Raw genomic sequence first — 24,444 nt, 5'->3', positions numbered from 1 at the left:
TGTGCCCCCTAACCCGTGGATTTGCGCCCCCTAACCCGTGGATTTGCGCCCCCTAACCCATGGATTTGCCCTAACCCCAGATGTTGCGCCCGGTGCGGCCGGCCCCCCCTGCACCCCCCACGCTACGCCACTGCCTAACAGGGCAATGTGTTGATACATCACCCAGGCCTACCACACCCCCTGCTACATCTGCTTTTCATGCTCCTTGAGTGGTTTTGCCTGGCTGGAATGTGCCCTTGAGTTTTTATCATGCCTCTCACTTGCCTTGATGGAGGAAAGAAAGGGATATTTGTGTAAAAACTCAGGCTCCTGTACATGTGAAATTTTACACTACCTTTCTACACTACTCCACTACCTTTTTTTTACACTACTCCACTACCTTTGCCTCTGACCCTGACCAATGCTGGCATTGAAAAAGGTTCCCACCCCTGCTCTAAGGACACAAGTCTTTGTTATGCAAGGGTAGATCAATGAGACAGGGTGGTCCATAGAGAATAGGACTGAGCACCTGATTCCAAACCAAATAGGATACATTGGCCTGGTGGTGGTGGTTTGGCAGAGTCAAATGCAGATAACTCTGGGTCACCCTGGATTGGGTTGGGTTGCCCATAGCAATCCAGTATTGTCAGGGGACTGTCAGTGTGGTGTCAGGTGAGAAGAAGGAGAGGCAGGCAGCCTCTACTTTGCAAGCACATTCCCTGCAGCGACACACTGGGGAAGCAGAACCCTGCAAGACTGAACCCTCTAGTAAGCATTACAACTGGCATCCATTTGGCAATTCTCTTGCCATAATAGTAGTAGTAGTAATAGTAATAATAGTAATAATAATAATAATAATAATAATAATAATAATAATAATAATAATTTATTTATACCCCGCCCATCTGGCTGGGCTTCCCCAGCCACTCTGGGCGGCTTCCAACAAAATCTTAAAATGCTGTAATACATCAAACATTAAAAGTTTCCCTAAACAGGGCTGCCTTCAGATATCTTCTAAAAGTCTGATAGTTGTTGTTCTCTTTGACATCTGGTGGGAGGGCGTTCCACAGGGAGGGTGCCACTACCGAGAAGGCCCTCTGCCTGGTTCCCTGTAACTTGGCTTCTCGCAGTGAGGGAACCGTCAGAAGGCCCTCAGCACTGGACCTCAGTGTCCGGGTAGAACGATGGTGGTGGAGACCATTTTCTTGCCCAGCTCCATTCCGCACATCAACAGCTCCTTTAGCTGAGCACAAATACAGTGGTACCTCAGGTTAAGTACTTAATTTGTTCCGGAGGTCCGTTCTTAACCTGAAACTGTTCTTAACCTGAAGCACCACTTTAGCTAATGGGGCCTCCTGCTGCTGCCATGCCTCCGGAGCATGATTTCTGTTCTCATCCTGAAGCAAAGTTCTTAACCTGAGGTACTATTTCTGGGTTAGCGGAGTCTGTAACCTGAAGCGTATGTAACCTGAAGCATATGTAACCTGAGGTACCACTGTATGGGTTTGTGTAGCTGTTCAAGGCCCACCAGAAAAAGCTCACCAAGGTGGGTGTCCTTCTGGTCTACCCAAACACCAAGCTTGATGAATCCTGTTCCTTCCTACCACTGCCTTGCATGCAGACAGTAACAGGTTCAGTCCCCAGCATCTCTGGGTAGTACTGGGAGAGAGCCTTGTCTGAAATCCTGGAGATTTCTGTGTAGACACTGCTGAGCCAATGGTCTGACTCAGTATAAGGCAGCTTCCTTTGTCCCTATGCCTGCTTTACCACAAAATGTGTCAGAAACAAATGCTACCACAATACAAACTCAACAAGAAGGAAAGGGGGGTGTATAATGAGGTGGGGTGAAACATAATCCAAATATCTTATTTTTTAAAAAATAAAGGAGCAGGGAAAATGATATTTTGTGAAGGTCAAGGCTATACTCCAATGATAAACATGAAATAGTAGCTTCTTCCAACCGAGTTTTATAATGAAATCAAGTTCCCAAGGAGGAAATGATGTGCATTATGAAGTTCATATTACATTTTGATGCCTTGTGTCAGACTTCATATTGCTGCCGTTGAGCAGGACAAGGCACTGATGTGGTCGTTTGATAAAAACTGCCAGCTGGAACTTCTTCCCCTTCCCTTTTCAAAGAAAGAGATGGGGTGAGCATTTCCACAGTGACACTCTGTAAAACTCGCAATCCTGCCCACTTCTCCAATGCTCTTAAAGTTTTGCATTTAGGTACCTGAAGTCCTTTCAATCTTTTTAGAATGGCCTTAAATCTTTTATTTTTTAAAAGATTTGTATCCAGTGATAGTGAAAAACCCACTCTGTGAACTTTCATGAAAAATCCATTAAAACCAACAATTTCCCCAAATAGAGGATAGCATATATCCACACACAGAAAATCTAAGATTTCTGCTTTGGCTTAGTATTTATCAAGTTGAGAATAAATGTTAAGGCATACCTGTTAATGTGAGGTAGTATGAAATCTGATGAACAGCAAAAACATTTTGAAACTTGAGATGGGGAGATTTTGTGGATTAAAACTGCTGGGCTTTGGATTTTCCCTTATCAATAGATGAACTCTGAACCACCAGGTTTTATCCATCTCTCCTCTTTGTCTCTGTTATCCCCTTCCTATCCTATATAAATGAAGCAGCTATTTATATAAAATTATACATTAATTCTGAAGTAACAGTTAAAAATGGATCAGATTCTCCTCTGCCGTCTAATGCTCTCAATTATGCAATATATGTTTTTGCCGGATTCGCTTTAAACAGAGTTCCTTAGAACTAGAACATGGAATTCTAGAAGCACCCAGTTTTGTTTCTTTTGGTGGGAGGGCAGTGTTAATTAGTTTCATTTTGCTCCACTCAATTATGTTGTAGACTTTAGAATCTGGAAGAATTCCACAATCAGTCTGGGTCCATGCAAAGAGAATGGAGGAGAAATTGTGTGATCCTCATTTTAAGGTGAATTCTTTGCTTCTGGATTCACGTGGCCCTTTTCTCAGTCCCACCATCCTCATAGCCACAAGAGAGGGCCTTCTATTTGGCTGCTCCTAGTTCTTGGAACTCCTTCCCTAGAGAAGTTGGACTGGCTCCCTCCTTATTGTCCTTCCGATGGCAGACAAATACCTTCTTGTTCTAACAGGCTTTTGGGAACTGACTGCTTTTAATGAAAGGGCGAGTGCCATGCTCTTTTTATTGTAATTATTTGTATAGTTTTTTAATATATTTTACATATTTACGTATAATGCCTACTCATTCTTCAAGATTTTTTTGTGGTTTTAGCAGTTCTTATTATTATCTATAAGCTGCCTTGAGTCCTGTCAGGCACTCAGTATGTGGGATAGTAATTAATAAGTTAATAATAACAATATATAATGTGGATTGGAATGGAGCTATGGATCAGGATACGAATGTCTCTGAATTTTGCAATGCAGTTTTGGTTTTAAAACAATGTGTAATTTACATGGAGAAAATGAATACAAAAATGTGCATTTTAGGGGAAACTGCATTGAAAAGCATAGAAGCTGTGTATTTTAGGAGAACACATACGACTTGCAAACTTTATAGAAAAGTGCATGCATTTCAATTGCAACATTTCCCCGTACATTTTATTTTAAATTTTGCAAACAAACACAGGCTGGAACACATGTATCATCGAGAGCATATGAAACTAACACAGAACAGAAATAGGCTGCTCCAACCATACCTAAGTATGGCTAGCTATTTTTGTGCAAATCTGAATAACTCTGTTCTAAGGAACAGATCTTCACGGGTCACCATATACTCTACTTGTTTTCAGAATGGGCCTCAACCACACCTCAGACTCACCCAAAAGACTTCTGACATGGGATGCACTTTGGCGGCATTCCTAATAATTGGAGATCATAAAGAAGAAGAAATTACAGCTCTGAGCTTGTACCTGCAGCTCTGGGATTGTAAAAACAAGGTTTCCAGGTTAAAGGCAACAATCCAACACACAGCTAAAGGCACTTAACCCCATTGATTTCAGTTGACTTAAGTGTGCTGAACTTTGTGTTGGTTTGTTGCCAAACTATGTGGCTTTTAGATGGGCATGATCTTCACGACTCCTTTCCTTAAAAATTAATCATATTTCCCAAGGCCTGCAAAATCTCTGTATACTTGGCAAACTAGTTCATATATTAGAATAATGAAACACTACTGAAATTCCATGAATAAGCTACTTTTTGACTTGTTTGCACTAAATTCATACTGCAGATAATTTGTCCCTACAAGATATTGTTTTACAATTCTGATTTGTAGCACCTGCTCCCTTGTCACAGATGATCTTCTTCCCATGTAACAAAAATAAGTATTTTTAAGTATGCAGATTTTTGGCAATTATCCTGGGCTCATCCTCATGATAACTGCTAAGTCTTCTTGTCGTATGCAGCTTAATTGAAAATCTTCTTGATACTGAAGTCAACTTCAGGATTACACTTCTGTCATTGCTGTTATCAAGGGACTCAGGCATTAATAGAGGTTCCTTGTTAGGCTTTCTCCTCCTCACCTTGGTTTCTCACATTACCCAATTGCTTTGAGATTTTTCGACACCACAGCTCTAGTGTCTGAAATAAATCTAACTGTGAATTTTCATTATGGAACACAGACTAAAGAAGAAGCGAAGATGTGTGCAGTTTCTTTTCCCTCCATCATATCCTTTACAAGTGGAGAGACTTGCCATCAGTGACTGGGACGGACTGGGAAGAGAGAAGAAGGAAATTCTTTATTATTTTCCTTGCTTCTCCACTCTTTTCCTTTAGCCTCCACGGCATTTGACTGGCAGCTCTCCCTGTGAGAAAGGTTCCAGGAGGTCACTCTTGCTTCTACACAAATACCAATATGTATTTATTAGATACATTTATTACTTGCACTTCACCAAAGATCTCAGGGTGGGTCACATATTTATTTATTTATTATTTTATTTTATTTAAATACATTTATAAACAGCTTAATATTTCAAAATGAAACAAATCTCAAAGTGATATACAATCTCACCAACTAACAAACATCATTAAATAAAATATTGAAACAAAAACATGATCTCAAGTCAATAAATGACAGTATAAAAACACATAAATGCAAATAAAACAGAAATTCAAAGGACTCGCCAGGATTTTAAAAAGGGTCCAATCTAATAAAATAGTATGGCTAGACCAAATGCATGCTTAACCCCTTTTCTGGCTCTTGCTTTCATTTGCAGTCCACAAGACTGCAATGGTTTCAATATAGGCCAGTGGCTAAAATATCAGTTTTACGCCTCTCCAATTTTTTTATTATTTTCATTAGTTCCAGAAGTTGGGAACACTGGGAACTCCTTTTTGACCATGATATAAAATAAAAAGGAAGTGATTTCAGTCTCCTTTCCAACTTGTTTGCAGCCTTAGAGATTCAACTAAAGCAGTATTATGAGGAGTAGAAAGGGCGGAAGTGACTGGCTATTCCATTACTGCTCCTGATAGTTTACAGAAATATGAAGCAGTGAGTTACTGCGATTGTGAAACCCAAATCAGATCTTAGAGAGACATCCTCCTGCCTTGCGTCTGTCACCCCTGGAAACTGAAGCTGAAGCTGATTTTCCATCTTAATCAATGTTATCTCTGCTTGAACTTCCATTGCTATTCATCCTTGCCCCAAGTATTTACTCTTCCCTCCATTTGTGGACTGACCCCACCCTATGTGTATCCAATGGAAAATCTGAAAGTGGCTCCCACATGTTTACAGATGGGTTCAGAAGAAGCTTTTCTATGTGATGATCAATCATTTTCTGCTTTATTCTGTGGAAAGTGAATCATATATTTTCCAGGACTGACAAAAGTTACATTAATATTATTCTTCCTGGGATCCACAAACCGTCTTAAACGTATTAAAATACTTCCCTGAAAGGTCGTATAAAATGAGTAGTTGATGGTTTATAAATTGCAAAATTTGCATCTGTGTGAAATAAGCATGCAAATAAAAGTGAGGGACATTTACCTCTTTAAATTTGCAAGTATTGACAGAGCTTTATTCACTCAAGATTCACTGAGTCCCTCTTACATTTTGTGTAACCAATAGGCAGTCATATAACCTATTATTTTGAAAAATGTCCAGATTGCATGTCGAGATCCCCAAGACACCCCCCCAAATAAAACACAATTGACACATAATTTTAGTTTAAGGTTTTTGGCATAATTTTGGCTACAACTTTATTAAAATTACAAGCAATGTGAGTGGTTGCTTAGGCAGTGGTTGTGACTATCTGACGCCGCATGGGGACAGACTGCATTTGCCCACCAGCGAAGTCAGAAAGGGAAAACATTTTGGGGAGAGAGATGGAGCTTGGTACCATGCCTTACCTTTCCCCAAATGCTCCCAGGGGGCCTTGTGTGGCCCTAGCCCCTTGGCAGGGGTTTGGGCAAGCCCCTGGATTCCTTTAACGGAATACCCTTGCAGCAGCAGCATTTGGAGGGGCAGGCACAGCCAATCTATTCCCCTCCACCAACCAATTAAAACCAATGCCTAACCGCAACCTTACAAGTTGTGACGATTTGCTGCGCAGTAGGCAAAAACCAAATGGCACCAGCCAGTCAGCCAAATGGACCAAATTCCTACTGGGCCACTGTTCCAAAGCAGATGACCCCATAACAGACATAGCATGGTCAAGCGAACAACCCTGAAAATAGGAAGGGAGGTTGGGTGATCTGACGCGCGCAGCGAAAATAGGAAGCTCAACGCTGCACGCAGGGTATTTAAAGGCTATGGCTGTCAATCACAAAATGGCAACATATAATTCTCCCCAGCAACAAGAAGAGCTCAATGACAATGGTGGCCATTCTCTTTCCCGCCCAGCAACAGTGTGTGTCTTGATAGCCCCCACCGCAACATGTGCTCTTCATGAAGGAGAACATGCTATATGAAATAACGGGCTGTCTGGAATTAGTAGTCCACAATGGCTAGCTGTTAACAGAGGGTGACTCTTTCCTACCTTCACACTATGACCCCTTTATTTTTTTGATAGGCACAAGGAATAAAGAAATGAATGCAGCAAATAACATGGATGGTAGCAGGGATTTTGTTTTTTAATAGCAGGAAATAAACAATGCAAAACAATGGAACAATATAAACACCTAAGGCCTTGAAGAATACTTAACTCTCTGAGGAAACTGCATCCATTTGGAATGTTCTGGTTCTACATGTATCTATGATCAGATGAAGAGCAAGGGCAAATGAAGTCAAGGAGAGTGAGACAAAAGCCTGGCTGCCATTAGCCCGTGACATTCTTGGCAAGTGACCCTGGGCCACTTAAAAGAAGGGAAATGAGAAGCAGATGGGACTATGAAAATAAAAAAGGCATTGATCAGTTTGGAAACAATGTGAACAAATATGCAGTGAGCATCAAAATGTGATTTTCAAAAGCACTTGTGAAACTAGGTTTTCAGCTCTCCCATAATATACCTTAAAGAACCACAGAAGCCACAGGAATTGTCCCGCTAGCCCCCATATCTTTATTTCCCTGTCAGACTGGGAGATCAGGCAGACTGCTTTCTTTCCCAATTTCAGGAGATCAAAACCTTCATCCTGCTCTTTAGAGATCCTCTCTACAGGTGGAGGGATATTTTAACATTAATCTTAGTGCTAAGTACCACAGTGGTGAGATCAGAAATAATCCCTCTGCATGCTTTTCAGCTGTAAAATGCAGCATTTTCCCCTGACTCAAGTGCAGGTGGGTGTGGGTGTGGGTGAGAACTCCTTGCTCTTGAAGAGCAAGCAGAGGGTTTATCTCTCAGAGCTTTGGTGGTTAGCACCAAGATCAGAGAGACAATATCCCTTTGGTACCTCTTAAGTGCTTTCCTGAAACACATAAAACTGTTTCTCTGCAATTTGGCAGGCTGTATCTGCTCTGGAGACTTTCCTGTACCTGTAAATTTTGTAAGCTGCTTTGAGGTTTAATTACAATCAAGCAAAATGTATAAGTCTTGAGAAATAAATAAATTACAAAATATTTTTTATCCACTTTAGCCAAAAGGGGGGAAAGATATAGCCATGTTTAGATTTCCCATTATAGTGAATGGGGACCTCAGAGGTTTGCCTTATATAGAGCAATGTCAAACCTAAATTACAGAAGTGAAGAAAACACAGAGAGATGCAGAGAGATACAGAAACAGGTCTTTTCTGCACAGATGCAATGTGAACCTTGGGGGCCATGCACACCCCTAGTATTTACGAGCAGACAACACTGTGCACATCATTTGTTAATTCATCATAATTATCCGCTCCAAGATTTTATCAAGCAAAGCAGCACCTAATTGAAACCTTTTTTTATGGGTGGCTACTCTCAAGTGACTTATTTCCTCTCATCATTTTTTTTTTGAGGGGGGGAGTATGTTGGGCACTTCCACATTTCGGCAATGACATTTCACATTATGGTGTGTCCCATCAGACTGTACACATCAGTCATGATGCATTTAACTCATGTTCTTATTATCTTGGATGCAGCCAAATATGAAACATACAACATTCAGGAAGATAAAGAGACATTAATACTTCCGGAATGTTCTGCGGGCGCACACACACACACACACACGTAAAACAGAACTGTAATTTGCCAGTTCCACAAGAAATGCGTGCATATCTTTCCTCCCTAAGAAATTTTTTCTTGCATTTTGAATAGGAGCGCAGATCAGAGCTTTTTAATGCAGTCTTTGGAGAAAATTCTGTGCTTTGAACTCTGATTTGCACTTTCAGGGAAATGCCTCTGGCCATTGATGCTGAAGTCATGTTCAGAATACTGTGTGAAATAGATGTTGCCACCTCACCTCACCTCCCCCCCCCCCGGTTCAAGTTCTGAGCTTTATTACAAAACTTTGCATCTCCCCTTTCCCCCTATAAACAACCCTTCATGTTGTTGCTTATGGAGCTGTTTTTTTCAGCAGTATCACCACTATTTTTTGCCAGAGTGGCCACCCTTAACATTTCAATAAATAGCAACAATGAGTCTGCATGTCAGCTGAACCTTACCTTAGTAATAGCGTAACACAAATAGTTAATGCATGGGTAAGAGTCTGTAAGGGAACCTTCTTCTTGTTGGGAGTTTGCATCTTTTCACAAAAAATAACTAAGACTATGATTCTTTGGGTAACACTGCTTAAACATGAAGCCTGGTTGGAAAGTGAATGTGTTTCTCTTTTGACAATCAACAAAGCCAATTGTTAGACATTATCAAAGGTGCTGGGTTGCAGCCAGTGTTGGTTTTACTCAGAGCAAATCCATCATAATTAATGGGCATGACTAAGTGAGGACCATTAATTTCAGTTGGTCTACTCTGAGTAGAACTTGCTTGTATCCCACCTCTTCATCTTCTTCTATGTTTAAGTCATAGCTCCGTTTACCTAACCTGGGTGAGGTGGGGAGAAATGATCTGCTCTTTTTATATTTAGTATTTGTTTCAAAATCAATAAAGAAAATGAATAATATAAAAGTTTTGTCAATAAATGTAAAAGGATTAAACATCCCCAATAAATGAATTGGATCTGTAATGTTATGAAAAAGAAAGAAATCAAGAAAAAGAAAATGCAGCTTTAAGTGTGTTGCAAATAATGCATATCAAGAAAGGGGAGGGATGAGTATTGGATGGTTTTAAAAGTCTCTTTCTCATGCTCTGAATAAAGAATAGGGTGGGAGGTGTAACTGCAACTGTGAAAAAAGGCCCATTCCTATATCCTTTTGAGAATGTCTAAACGATTAAAAAAAGCCAGTTCATATTTAGGATAGGGCATCTTACTTTATAGGCTGCATATTTATACCCCAAACAATAACTTTTTTTAAAGAAAATAATATAACAAAATAATATAAACAAGCAAGCAATATATTACTTTCCTGTAGTGAGTGGTACCAATCTGAAGTTGAACATTTATTTTTTTAGATGTTGAAGTATATACTTCCTTTCTTTGCTTTTTCAGAAGGTTTCATTTCTCTTTTTTAAAGCTATTATCCTACTTAGATGTATGAAAGACTGTGGAGGAGCAGTGGAAGGACCACTATTGGAAAGAGTGAGAAACACTGTTGAAAGCCAAAATGGAATCAAAGGGGAAAGTATCTCAAGTAAGGCAGTGAGATAATATTCTAGGCAGTATTGAAAAGCCCATTTCCCTTTTCCCTTTACCATTTTCTGGGAAATCCTTTGAAGGGGGGTGAAAGTGTTTACCCATGAAGAGCAGATACAGTCAGTGATGCAGAAAGCTATGATTGATACCAGTAATGTTACTCTCACTTCCAACTGGCTTTGTGTGCTCTCACTGATATGGTCATGCATCCAGACTGACTGGCTAGGCAGTGGATGATGTCACCTTGATCAACCATGTGATTAAACAAGGAAGACAAGAATGTGAAGAAATTCATTTCCTTCATATTTTTAGTTGGTTTTATCCACTTTTATGTCAAAGTAGGGAGAGGAAAGAATGGCAGCAAACTGCAGTAAAGGCTTGGCAAACGTGAACATACACTTTTTCCCCTTTTGATTTCTTTTTTCACCAAAGGTCCTGGTTTTTTGTGCAAAAATCAGACAAATAGTACCTCCCTTCTCAGTGACAAGCATGGTAATTCTAATTCTGTGAAAGCTTAAATCTATTAAGAAACCCAGAGAATAAATATACTGAATTAATATTCTTGAAATGAAGGTAAACAGTGCAATGGTCATTCAAGGAAGTTTGCTATTATAGACATTGTTAGCAATAGAAAAAGATGAGACCAATTGTATTCAAAAACAATCATCTTGAGCAATCAGAGGACAAGAATATTTAATGCCTTTCCTAAACAGATGGAGGAATAAAAAATACTGCACTGCAGATGTGTACATATGCGCAAATGAATGCATTGTTAACACTAGCATATAAAGCAAATGCATCAATATTCCATGAAATGTTTTATTTGGAAACTACAGTATGGAGATAGGAGCTGTCAATATAACCTGGTTCTAAGAGATACGAACAGGGGTGGTTGGACTTAAGACTTCACAGCTACAAAAGACAAAGTGAAGTTTAATACTATTGTGTTGGTATACAACCAGGATTCTCAGTCCTGTTGAGATATTGCAATTAGCACATTTCTTATCTTTCTGAGTGGCCAAGAAGAGGAGAAAACTGCATTCTTGTCATAAATTATACAGTGGTACCTCAGGTTAAGTACTTAATTCGTTCCGGAGGTCCGTACTTAACCTGAAACTGTTCTTAACCTGAAGCACCACTTTAGCTAATGGGGCCTCCTGCTGCCACCGCGCTGCTGGAGCACAATTTCTGTTCTCATCCTGAAGCAAAGTTCTTAACCTGAAGCACTATTTCTGGGTTAGCGGAGTCTGTAACCTGAAGCATATGTAACCTGAAGCGTATGTAACCCGAGGTACCACTGTAATTCCAGTTCTCCTCTTTAGAGTTTGACCTCCACATCCAAGTACTCTTTACTCCTTCCCTTTTTAGCCTGTTTTCTAGACCTACTGAAATTTGTGTATTGGTCACTCCCAACCTGACATCAGACTTCTTTCCAAAGTTACGGGAACATGCTTCCTTGTTTCATTCTTCTGTGCGGAACTTTCGAGAATATTCAAGCACTCCTCCTTCTTTGTCCATGGTCTTCTGACCATGGGGTACTCCATTCCATTCACCCTACTCTCCACTTCCAGTTTTCAGGATTTCTGTATGAGAAGCCTTCTCTGACTTTATCAGATGAGGTTAACATTATATCAGTGATGACATGCCTTTTATGGTTTAATGTAATAAAAGCTTTTTGACGTCCTTGGAATGAGGAGTCAATTTCTGTAAACAGGCATTGAACAAAACTCGTAACTGAACTCGCCCTTGAACTTACTCATAATGAGACTGATTGAATATCAAACAAAGCAACCTTACAAACACAATATCCCCCTTTAGGCAGTTTCTGCCTCACACCATTAACGGTCATGTGTGGGTCGGAGCAGGACCACTCCAACTGCCCTCATACCCACAGTCGCATTACCTGTCCGAACTCCCTCATCCCCACTGTCCAAATGTTGCATTAAGAAGCCATACTGAAAATTTAGTTTAATACAGTCCCACTCTCCTTCTCATATGATAGTTTGGGGCAAGGTGATGCTTGAAAAGAGGCTACAGCTGTATTTTCCGGGTATAATCTACCCAAAATGATTGCTTTGTATATTTCCCCAAGACTCCCATGTTGATATAAATGGAACAATTTTCAATTTTAGATGTTCCTATGTATTTTGCCGTGTACATAGATCTTCCATGTGTGGGGGAAAACTCACTTAAAACAGAAGAGTAAATTCATATAAAGGAATATGCATGCAAGGTTGCCATCTCCATTTAGGTCAATGGGGCAGACTTTGAGACTTTGAGACTGGAGATCCTACTTCAGTTGGTCTGGGCCAATGGTATGAAAACCAATAAAGCAGGCATAGGGGACCCCAGCCCCTTCAGGTGGTGTTGGACTCCATCTTCCACAACCAGCCATGCTATCTGGGGCTGATGAGAGTTGAAGTCCACGAACATCTGGATCCACATGTTCCCCATCCCTGTTACAAGACCACTCTTTGACCTCAAACAAAGAACAGTGATTCAAGGGGAATCGGATACCTCTTTTCAATAGAATTCAGAACAGGCCTTGAACTGACATAGTCACAAAGAACCATTCTCTTAAACAAGAAGGGGAAACTCTTTTGATGATTATGTGAGGAGACTTTGAGCAGTGCCTGTCAAAACTATCCTTCAGGCCATTAAAACAGTGCTTTGAATTATCAAATTTCTGGAAGTTTCCCAAACTAAAATGACTGAAAAATGTTTTAAATATTTTACAACCAAACTGATAAACCATTAATTGTACTCTTAATTATACATGAAGTAAACCATTACATACAAAAGAGGTTAATTAATTGGTTTCCTAGGGAAGCCTGGGGAAAAAAGAAGAAAACATTGCCGAAGGGATCCTATACCTCATTTGGATATGTTTGTTTGTTTCACCGCATTACTGACAGTTTCAACATTCATATATATAGATACAAAAATAACTAAAATATTATGAAGTTCAATCAAATTTGGAATACAGCATTTAAATGTATGTATGTATGTATCTGCTTCAGGAAGTATGTTGCATGTTTAAAAATGACTTTTAATAGTGTTGTGCTGCTTTATTACCTGTAGTTTAATATATTTAATGTTATTTTAATTCTATTTTTAATGATTATCTTTTATATCTTTTAATTGTGATGGCACTTGGAGGCGAGCAGCTACAATGCTTTCAAATCTCAGTTGATGCACGATTCCAGCTGGCATCTTGACATCCACTCTGAGACCAGGATGCTGGACTAGATGGGCCGTTAGCCTGATCTAGCAGGCTGTGATTATGTTCTGGTGTTTGTTTGTTTATTTATTTATTTATTTATTTATTTATTTAAATCTGTCTTGACTTTAAGTGGTTTTTACTCTCTTTTGTGGATCTTTATAGAACCTTATAAGTATAACCCCCATGATCTACCTATATAATTGTGGGTGGAATAGACTTACTTGAGAGCTAGAAATCCTGATAACTGGGGCCATTTTTCTGACAATCTTCACATGTTCAATGAATGTACAAAGTGGTGGGGAGGCAGTATTGTGGCATTAAATCCAGCCTCGTGCTATGTTCATTCACCGCAAAGTATAAACAAAAAACAAAAAAAAGCCCCATGTACCCAAACCTCATTCCCCCATGCTGTGTACATTCATCAGGTGTGTTAATATGGTCTGAAAAGGGTTTTTTTTAAAAAAAGCTGCAGATGGAATCTACACAGACTGTGAAAAATATGTGTCTGTGCGGAAACATCTGGGAACTGGCTAGTAAAAGACTAGTAGCAGAAATGCCACAGCGCATGTGGGACCATGAGAAATCCAGAAGGATTGCCCAAGGAAATCCTTGGGAAATCTATGTTGTTGAGTTTTCTTTAAAAAGGGGGTACTGAAACAAAATTTCTTCTGAGCATTTCAAGCAACCCTATTTCAGGCTCACTGGTGCCACAGGTGAACCTGCATTGAGAATATACCTTTCCTTTAGAAAATGAAAGAAATAATAACTTGCTGTTCTTTGCCACCCAGTTGCTCAGGCACCATTTCCCTAGCAAATGCATATTAGAGACAGAACTTTTCTTGCCTTTTCTATTCTCCTCCCAAGCATTTTGTTTGCCTTACGCAACTGTTACCTCAGCTCCACTGGTTGAGGTTCATATTCTGGGCCAAGTCTGAGAACCAGTGCAAAAGACCCTCATTGGGTGAGGGATGTCAGAGACTGCACGTGCCAGTCTCACTATCCCCATGTGTGTTCTAGATCTTTCCACATTGAGCAGGGAAGGTCTGAAGGGAGCATACAACTGTTTTCACTTAAATGTAAGTAGAAGCCCCCATGCAATTGGGAGCTCTGAAGAGCAAGATTTTTGATTACATTCTAGTGATTGTGGGTAGAAGCTTCCTCCAGAACTTCTCTGCCCAACACAGAGGGACCTGTGTGGCCCTGTGGCCCCTACACAGATTAATCCTCCCTTTCCAGGCAGAAAGCCTGAATAGGGCTTTATGGCAATACTGCATTCGAAAGGTCCTAGGATCAATTCCTGTCACCTCCAAGTAAGCTTTGAAAAGATTTTGGTTTGAAACCCTGGTGAGACACTGCTAATCAGTGTAGAAAAAATAATGAGGCCAGTGGAATAGTAATCTGATTCAATTTAAGGCACCCTCATATATACCAGGGTCTCACTGCAGTAGGAATACAACGTACTTTACCATTATCTCAAACAGAGAAGTTTCACTTTAGGTATGGGAAAGTTCAGTTTGAGAAGCAGAAAAAAAGGTATTGCTCACTTGAACAATCAACTCTCTACAAAAAGGAATTAATAGGCAGTAATTGATATCCAGCAACATTTCTATGATTTTATTATCTAAAATGTTTTATAAAATTAAGATACAGGCAGATTTTTAGCTGCCTATTTTCTAGTTTCCCATATAATATAAACAGTGTGACATCTGAGTAGTTAAATCACCATCACCACTACCACCAAAAGGGCAACAATAGTGGGTGTAAATCTGTTAGGGTTTTGGGTTTTTTTAAGGAAAAGGTTGCCTACCAAAAATGTTGCTTCACCCCACCAATCCTTTCAGCTGTATACTTCGATGAATTAGAAAATCAGCAATAAGAAGACATCTTTTGCTGAAGCAGATAAAAAGCCAATAATGTCCTTCACTCTTTTCAAATATTCATTTCTGCAGGGTTCACTACAGGCCATAGGTCCGAAGAAGGTTCTTTAACCCTTTTTAAAAATGTGTCCTGATCTCAGCAGTAAAACAAAACCTCAGGAGGAATCGTCTTGCATTTATATTATGCCAATAAGAAGACTGGTAAAAATATAATAGCTTCCGACAATAATGGATGGCCATTGAGAGAGAATTTTATCTCCTGTAGAAATAGTGTAGAATCAATAAATTATTATTGTATAAATTATTAAATCTATAGACAGAAGAGAACCATGATTTGAGTTCCTTCTCATTAATTTATTAAATGAGGACATAAACTTATTGTTATCGCCTGTCTATTAATTTAATAATTTATTGAATAATGGATTCTGCTGGTACAAAGTTGAGTGGGGTGGCATCCATCTTCGAAGTTATTTCAGCACTAATGAGTGTGACACTACATTAGTTCCTCTGCCCTTTTGTCAAACATCTATACTTGGTGGGAAGCAAGAGGCAATTTGGCTGAACTTGTATGTAAGTTATTTTCCACAGTGCTATTTTCCATTAGTAAACTAGCTTTATGGAGTCAGTCTGATAAGTAACTATGGACTCACTTGATTCAATGCAGTGAGGATGGTACTTATCAACAATTCTTATTCAACGTACTTAGAGCATTACAGCACTGATGCTGTGGTATAACAGTGGGAGATGAACTTTGGCATCAGTAGAACTTAAGTTTGCATTATTCTAGTGGGCTTATGGCCTCCTTGTGAAGCTAGTGAAACTAATTTAAGATACAAATGAAAACTCGAATGCTTACCTAACTCGAAAAGCTGTTTGAGATCAATTGCTATATAAGTGCTATGCATTCCATTAGCCGGGAAGATATAAATTTTTATCTCAGCTTCCAATAAAACTGATTTTACTATTACCAAAATGAAAAGCTGCTATGTCTACAAGAAGTCATTTTATGTTATTTCTGGTGTTCTGAAATTATCACATTTTTGAGCTAGGTCGGGAACTTTCTGACAGTGTTATGTTGCTCATTCTCCATAGCAATGTAAATTATTTCACTTAAACACACACACACACATTCTTCCTTCTATTCTGGTGATGCCAATACTCTTCTATGTGCAGCACTGAAGGCCACAAACTGTTGTCCTAAATGAACAAAGATTGAAGAAAAAGGTAACTGTACATGAACCTCACATGTGCAAAAAAGTGCTTGGTGGGTAAAATCCCACATCTATCACCTATGGCTATGTACACCATGCTCCTGAACCAGATGCACAGATCACTGTAACTTTTTCCACTGTGATCTCATTTGAGCCATGAACTCTGTCTACCTGGTTCTCCTTTGACTTTCACCAACTGTTGGGCAGCTTCTGCTAGACAGCAGCACCAATTATCTACTTGGCACAGAGAACAAGTTGAGCCCTGCTGGATCAGACCAAAGACCTGGCTAGTCTGGCATTCACTCTTCCCACTCACGATCCACAGCAACTGGTACTCAGAGACATATGGCCTCCAAGCATGACTAGTAGCCATCAGTAGTCCTTTCCTCCATGAATTTCTCTCATTCCCTTTTGAAGCCATCTAAGATGGCCGCAAACACCACATCTTATATAGCAAGTTCTAGAGTTTAACTATCTACTGTGTGAACATCTCACCATTCAACTTCCTTGAATGACCCTGGGTCCTGGTATTGTATGTAACATGCAGGGAAACATCTCCCTTTCTGCCTTCTCCATACAATGAATTTTTTTACACACCTCTATCACATTCCCCCTAACTTGCCTGAAATGTCCTTTTTCAAAGCTTCAAAAGTATTCCTTCCTTCCTTCCTTCCTTCCTTCCTTCCTTCCTTCCTTCCTTCCTTCCTGTTCTCAGACACCAGACACCTTTTTGCTCACACACCTAGAATGAAGACTTAGCAGACCTAGTTTGGCAAATGATTATATTTTATTTGTTAACTATAACTTGAGGATCTGTGCCAAACAAGTGTGGGCAGGTGGAATCTGTGTAGACAGAGAGGCAAGCCCTCCTTTCTATCACCATCTAGTATCTAATGTTCCTATAATATTAAGTTCATATAAAAGTCAATGAAAACTTCAAAATCAAATAATAGCAAAAGCTAACTTCTAAAACAAACATTAAAACAAGCTCACAATACATATTGTGTAGCTGAACACACAATATACACAAATAAAATAGCCAAGTCTTCATATTGCTGTTTTTTCTATAAGCGTAAAGTTTTCACTGTTGGTGGAAATGATTTCAAACAGCGGCCAAGCAGACTTCTCTTGGGACTGAATGTTACAAAAGGGACACTGTAACAAAGAGGTCCTGCTCCACGTCCTCCTTGCTTCCCCAGGACTTTTCAGTGAACATAGAGGGTTATATAGGAGAAAGGAATCTGCTATGGGTGTACCTGCAGCCTAAACTTGTGGATGAATATATTTGCAATTGAACTAGTGGGTTGCTTCGAGAGTTACAGCAGACCTATCGGACTGAATGGGACTGATTTAAATTCCACAGATTTTAATGAGTTATCTCTAAGAACGACAAAGTCAGCATCTACTCCTGTGCATTTAATTAAACCTGCATGCATCTGTGCAATAAAGTAATGTTCCAGAACACCCAACACTGTGATTTGTTTCCCCTCCCCCCTTTCCTTCTTGGCTACAATGAATCACCATGCTAATAATCCAGAAGCAATAATCGTGCTATCAAATGGAAATTCACCAAACAGAAACTTTACTGAGCTCTGGCTGTCAGTGGCTTTGACTGAGCAAACGAAACAGATGAAGATGCACAAGGCAGCCTTAACTGATTAAAAAAACAAATGTTGGTGTGTTTGCTCCCACATAAACAGGGGTCTATGAATAGTTGCATAAAGTGTTTCTGCCCAAGTGAAATATTCAGAACTATCTCATCAGCACCACCTCTCGCTAAAGGAGTGATTGTGGAGTCTTTTTGATGCTAATGTAAGCAGACTCAAATCCCTTGCCATAATATTTATACATGTCAAAATGGTTTCTTCACTGAGAGTGGACCTCAAAAGAGACAATAGAGCAGAAGAACAAATAGTTGGTTAAGGACCTATCCGCATCTCAACAATATTATAACACTTTCTGAAGATTTCAGTTCAAACGTTTTCTCCCTCTATCCTCCATACTTATTTCCCTTTTCTAATTATCTGTAACAGAAACCAATAAAATAGCAACAGAAAAAAATATTTTTCAATGAATAGCAGCTGTATTTGCCCCTTCCACAGTAGCAGCCAGTGGTGAGAGGCAGTACTTTGCTTCTGACCTTCCAACAGCAGCACCCCCCTGCCTCAAACATGCTATTTCTTCCTGAAGCTCCTGTTCATTGCAAATGGCAGATAAATGAAGATCTGAGAAACAGCAGGAATACTGAGTTTCGAAAATATCAGCTCTATCCTTGGAGAAATCATGCAATGGTCCATTCCTCAAAGTATTTCACCTATGGGAACCACACCTATGGGATGTATAAAAGTGGAACACATAAAAATCCAATGATAAAATTAAAACATATTTGTAATAAAATTAAAATCACAGTGCCTCCCAGAGAATGTATTTGACATGCATAAATTCATTTTGCAATCCCCCTTACGGGTAAAGCTCCCAGTAGATTTGCTTAACGTGGATTATCATACTATTTTCTGAATGACTTGAGGCAGTCCCTGTTCAAGTCCACCAAGGATTGCAGTAGACTTCAGTAGCAGGAGAAACAATCTGAGGAGCTGGAGGAGGAACCTGAACGGAAAAATGCTGAAACAGAATGGTAAGCAAAGCAGTACAGAGAAGTAAACTGCTAACACAGTTTTGGCCGCTAAAGCAGGGAAGAACATTCAAGAGCTGTCAAATGTTGATGCTCCATCGCATAGTAACTTGCAAACAAAATACGTGCAAACATGAGGCAGTGAGAGGAAAAGAATCAGCAAAAGGATAAATATCAATGTATGTTAGCAGTGAGAAGCTAGGTGGATCGTCAGTGTGTGATTTATTAGAACAACCCAGGAGGAACTGACTTACCTGTCATAAATTCACAGGTGATATATTTTTCTCTTATGCTAATCAATCACCATTTTCTGTCCGTGCTAGAAAAGAAACACCTCATCATGCCTGTGTTGCAAGTAAGGGAAATGGTTCCATCCCAAAGGTCAAGACTAAAGGCTGCAGGCATTTGCAATTTTATGCCACCTAGATTCAGATACTGCAGCACTGGATTAAGACCCAGATCACCATTAACGGATGTGATGATAGAAAAGTCCCTCAGGGTGTCCTGTTTAAATGAGGAAATGTCAACATCTCCTTCAGAATGAACTAATGTGCTGCAAACTATTAGAGATGCTGCATCTCTGGGATGGAAGTCTTCCTCATGCAGGCTTAGGATGCCTGGTAAGATTGCAGCTCAAAAGAAGCACAGATGTTCACACCATGTAAAGGTCTCTGCAACTCTGCAAACCCTGGAGAGTTGAAGTGGCTAACCTGGTCTCTATAGAAAGGATATAAGCCGGACATATGCACCATAGTCTTTTGCTCACCACCACCTCAGATACTGGAGGTAGCACATAGGCATCATGCCTAGCACCTGTTGATAGCCTTATTTTCAATGAAATTTGTCGTGCCTCCTTTTAAAGCTTTCCTGGTTGGTGTCCTGCTAAAGGGAACCTGTGGCCCTGTTTCTGGACTACAATAATCCCTGACTATCTGGCCATGATGACTGGAGCCAATAGGTTCCTCACTCACATGCTACTAAAACCGGAGATCTTATGGTATGGGTTCATAAAAATAATCAAAACACAGTTAGCTGGCACAGTTTGTGCCTCAGCAAGGAGAAGAACAAAAACGAGATTATTTACAGCCCAAATGGCAAAAGAGGAGGGTAGGAGTGCTCATCAACCCCTGACTTTGATTACAGCGATTTAATCTGCAATGATCACAGTAGAATATGTTGCATCTATCAACAAAGCCCAAACAACAGCTGAATCAAGATCTGTTGGTGGTATGTGTTGGGCGGTGGGTGGGTGTGAATCATCAACATTGCAAAGGGAGAGAAACTAATAACAGGGTATTGCTATGTCTGATTCATGGCATATGACTTGCAAAGTAAAGATTATGGTTTGGGTTACACGATCTGTTTCTTCAGGAGGTACGAGTCATTGCCCAAACCCATGTCTTGGAGCTAGACAGACATACACACCTGGAAAAGTGATACTAGTTCTGTCTCTGAGGGCTTTTAGGCAGGCAGTAAAAATGCATTGGCTTTGCCTGGTTTTCAATAGTGCTTAATTAAAACACTGTAGTCCTATTTCTTCACTTTCATGGCTTTTAATCTTTGCTTAAATGCTGTCTATGTTCAAAAGCAGTCTAGAAATGTTCATAAATAAGTAAACAAACAAACAAACAAACAAATCTATACTGCCTTTTTAATGTGCATTTTTAGATTGTCTCAATTCATAAGAACATAATAATGGACATGCAAGAGGCTATTCAGATTAAATTGCCACATTTCTACGGACAATCAATTTAGATTAAGAGTGGCCAAGTATCCTATTGCAAACCATTTGAGCTGCACTGGCAAGTTAAAAATATTTTTTGGAGGCAAAACACAAGACCAGGTCTTGTGGAGTAATGTATTTATTGATCAGGTTTATGAGATAAATATCTGGAGGAATGGTACTAGCTGGCTTATCTCATGTGCACCACCAGAGCATACTTAAAAGTCATCCCCAGGGTGAAAGGAGGTAAATATATAGTACATTTATTGTATTCCCCTGGCTCTAAAGGAGGAGAAAGAATGAGGTTCTCGAAGGACTGTCCTCGGGAAATAAACTTTGTGCATCTGCTCTTTCTTATCTGACACTGTTCCTTAAACCAACATCTTGCCTCTGACTTTTTTTTAAAAAGTAACATTAATGCTAATCAGACTGGGTAACAGCAATATTTCACTTTAATTAACGTTAATAAATTAGAGTGAAAAGAAGGCAATTTCAAAGCATGATAACATCAGCTGTCTAGATGCAGCAGCAACGTGACATTAGTGAACGAGCTTATAGGAAAAGCACCTGTCTCGGCCGTCTACTAAATTCCTCTGGGCTGTAGAAAAGTCAGAATATATTATCTTCCTGCAATGCTTTCAGAAAGTAACATTGGTGAACAGTAGTTTGTGGGCATTATGGAAGTTGGGCTGCTCTGAGTTTACTGTTGCATGTGTGTGGTTAGATATGTTTATTTATTCTCTTTGCAATATTGACAGTTGAGTTGCCTGCAGACTAGTTGCTTTTGATACATTCCATGGTGCAATAATCATATAGTCTCCAACTGCCCCCAAAATGCCGGGGCCGTCACGAAAAACCTTAAGCCATCACAGCTTTTCACTTTGTCATGTAGAGTTCTAAATTCCCAAATGCAACCCTTTCCTCCCCCCTCCTCCTCCAAACCCTCAGATCTTTTCTCAACTTTTTCATTTATTGATCCTTCCGTCTCCTGTCTTAGGAAAAAGAAGCAGCAACCTACTTCAGATTCTCCTTTGCATGCTCTTACGAGCTGCTCAACAACATCGCACACAACAGGGAGTGTCTGCTCCATGTCCAAACGTCTTAGGTCCCTGCCCAGTTTCTTTGCGTTGCTGCCTCACCTTTCATTGTCAGTGTTGTTTGGGAACCTGAAGTGTCACTGAGCTGCCACCACCTGTGTATGTAGCAGGCATTTCCTCTTTGGCTCCTGCTTTGAGAGAGATCCTGAGAGATCTGATCCTGCAGCTTGGCTCTCTCGGTGGCTTAAAATGAACCAGACTAGATTCCTAGAGAGAAAGGGGATCCAAAAGCCCCTTCCTAACAGCACTTGGCACCCGTAACACACCACATTTCCCAAGATTCTTTGGGGGAAGCCATGACTGTTTAAAGTGGTATGATACTGCTTTAAATGTATAGTGCAGATGGGGCCTAAGTTCCATCAAAACCATGAGACTCTATTTACCAGATAAGTTTTAAAAGGAACTATCTGTAAGGCTCTCACAGAAATGGGGTGAAGGAAGGAAGGAGTCCCCAAAGGTTACTTCCATGACACACAGAAAGCTGGGATTTTTGTGTGCCCATCTCTTAAAGCCCCTGTATAGACTGCATGTGTGAAGAGGCTCCACATGAAGACTGGGAAGGGACCCCTGACAATTAAGTCCAATCGTGAATGACTCTGGGGTAGCGGCGCTCATCTCGCTTTACAGGCCAAGGGAGCTAGCATTTGTCTGCTTCTGCAGACAGTTTTTCCGGGTCATGTGGCCAGCATGACTAAGCCACTTCTGGTGAAACCAGAGCAGCACACAGAAACACTGTTTACCTTCCCGCCAGAGCGGTACCTATTTATCTACTTGCACTTTGATGTGCTTTCGAACTGCTAGGTTGGCAGGAGCTGAGACCGAACAACAGGCGCTTACCCATCGCCGGAATTCAAACCACCAACCTTTTGACCGGCAAGCCCAAGTGGCATAGTGGTCACTTGCGTCCCCACAGCTGAGTAAAAGGTAAAGGTAAAGGGACCCCTGACCATTAGGTCCAGTTGTGACCGACTCTGGGGTTGGCCGAGGGAGCCGGTGTTTGTCCGCAGACAGCTTCTGGGTCATGTGGCCAGCATGACTAAGCCACTTCTGGCAAACCAGAGCAGTGCACGGAAACACCATTTACCTTCCCGTTGGAGCGGTACCTATTTATCTACTTGCACTTTGAATTGCTTTCGAACTGCTAGGTTGGCAGGAGCTGGGACCGAACAATGGGAGCTCACCCCATTGTGGGGATTCGAACCACCGACCTTCTGATCGGCAAGTCCTAGGCTCTGTGGTTTAACCCACAGCGCCACCCGCGTCCCACTCCACAGCTGAGTAGGAACCTCCAAATTTGCACTTCATGGGTGATATGCTATGCAATCATATATATGTTGACTCAGTAGTAAATCTCATTGAATTTAATGAGATTTATGTCTTGGGAAATGGGTATGCCATTATAGAGGGGAAATAGCAGCCATATGAAACCACAGTGAAGAACTTAGCAAGCAGTACTTATAGTGCATTCGTGGTATTTTTGCATGTGTATGCTATACATGGAATAACATTTTCTAAAAGGATTTGTTGAAAAAGCAATGGCCTGTCAGTCAGTAATATTATACAATGAACTAAACAACAAAGAAAAGTGGGAGAATTCATCAACATCACCTGCTATTTTATCTATAGACTAATGCCTCTCTCATTGATTCACTTAATCTTTTATTACCCAAGCCAGTGATAGAATAACTCTCTATTGAACACATCTATGAGGGGCATGAACTCTGAGAACTTGAACTTTGTAGGAATGGGAGCTCAAAGTCAATCTAAATATTGAGTTTCTGAGCAGTTCCATAGATTTGCGTTTCACCTGTCAGTCAAAAAGAGAAAAGCAAAAAAGAAAGGAAAAAAGGGGGGTCACATGCCTCCTATGCAGCTGCAGAAACCATCATGCAAGTGTTTGTTTCCTAAGACTGTTGTTTTCACATACTGCCTTTACTTACAGTTCTGATGCAGAGATTTATTTAGAGCAACAACAACAAAATGAATTTCAGTTTAAGTCTCAGACTTTCAAGTTGCTGTATTAGCAAACATGTTTGGAATAGGCTCATTAAATATCAGGGCATAGCAGGATGTGGTGTTGTGCTTATATCTCAAGTCAAACCAAGAGATTGAAATGGTGCACATGTATGAATTGGTGCTTAGTGACTGTGCCACTTCTTATAATTGCTCTGTTTTCCTAACACGCCAATCCTAGAGAGCTAAGATTGTCTCAGTAATCAGTCATGGCTATAGCGGCCTTTGAGATGTAGGATGGAACCCCTATTCGTCAGTGTTGCCAATAATAAAAGGATATAAACAAATATTAGCCTTATGTGGACACTGCTGAAAATGGGACGTTTCCCAAACCTCTGCACTGGTCTCTCTCTCCACTCTCATAACTGTTTGGTAGATGGTAGAAGATATTTTGAAATAAGAGGAAACCCTAAAATGCAAATTTTCCTTTCTTAAGAAGTATGGGCTTCATAGTATGTCAGGTCCAGGCCTTTTTAAGCTGCACCTGACTCACAGTGGGCTTCTAAGCTTTATCTGTTGGGGGTTTCAAACAAACAAACAGTTTAAAAGAATAATTTATTGCTTGAATTTACTTATATGCCACT

This window comes from Podarcis filfolensis, assembly GCF_964270895.1.
Source record: "Podarcis filfolensis genome assembly, chromosome: 4".
Taxonomy (NCBI): domain Eukaryota; kingdom Metazoa; phylum Chordata; class Lepidosauria; order Squamata; family Lacertidae; genus Podarcis; species Podarcis filfolensis.
Note: the sequence above shows the minus strand (reverse complement) of the source record.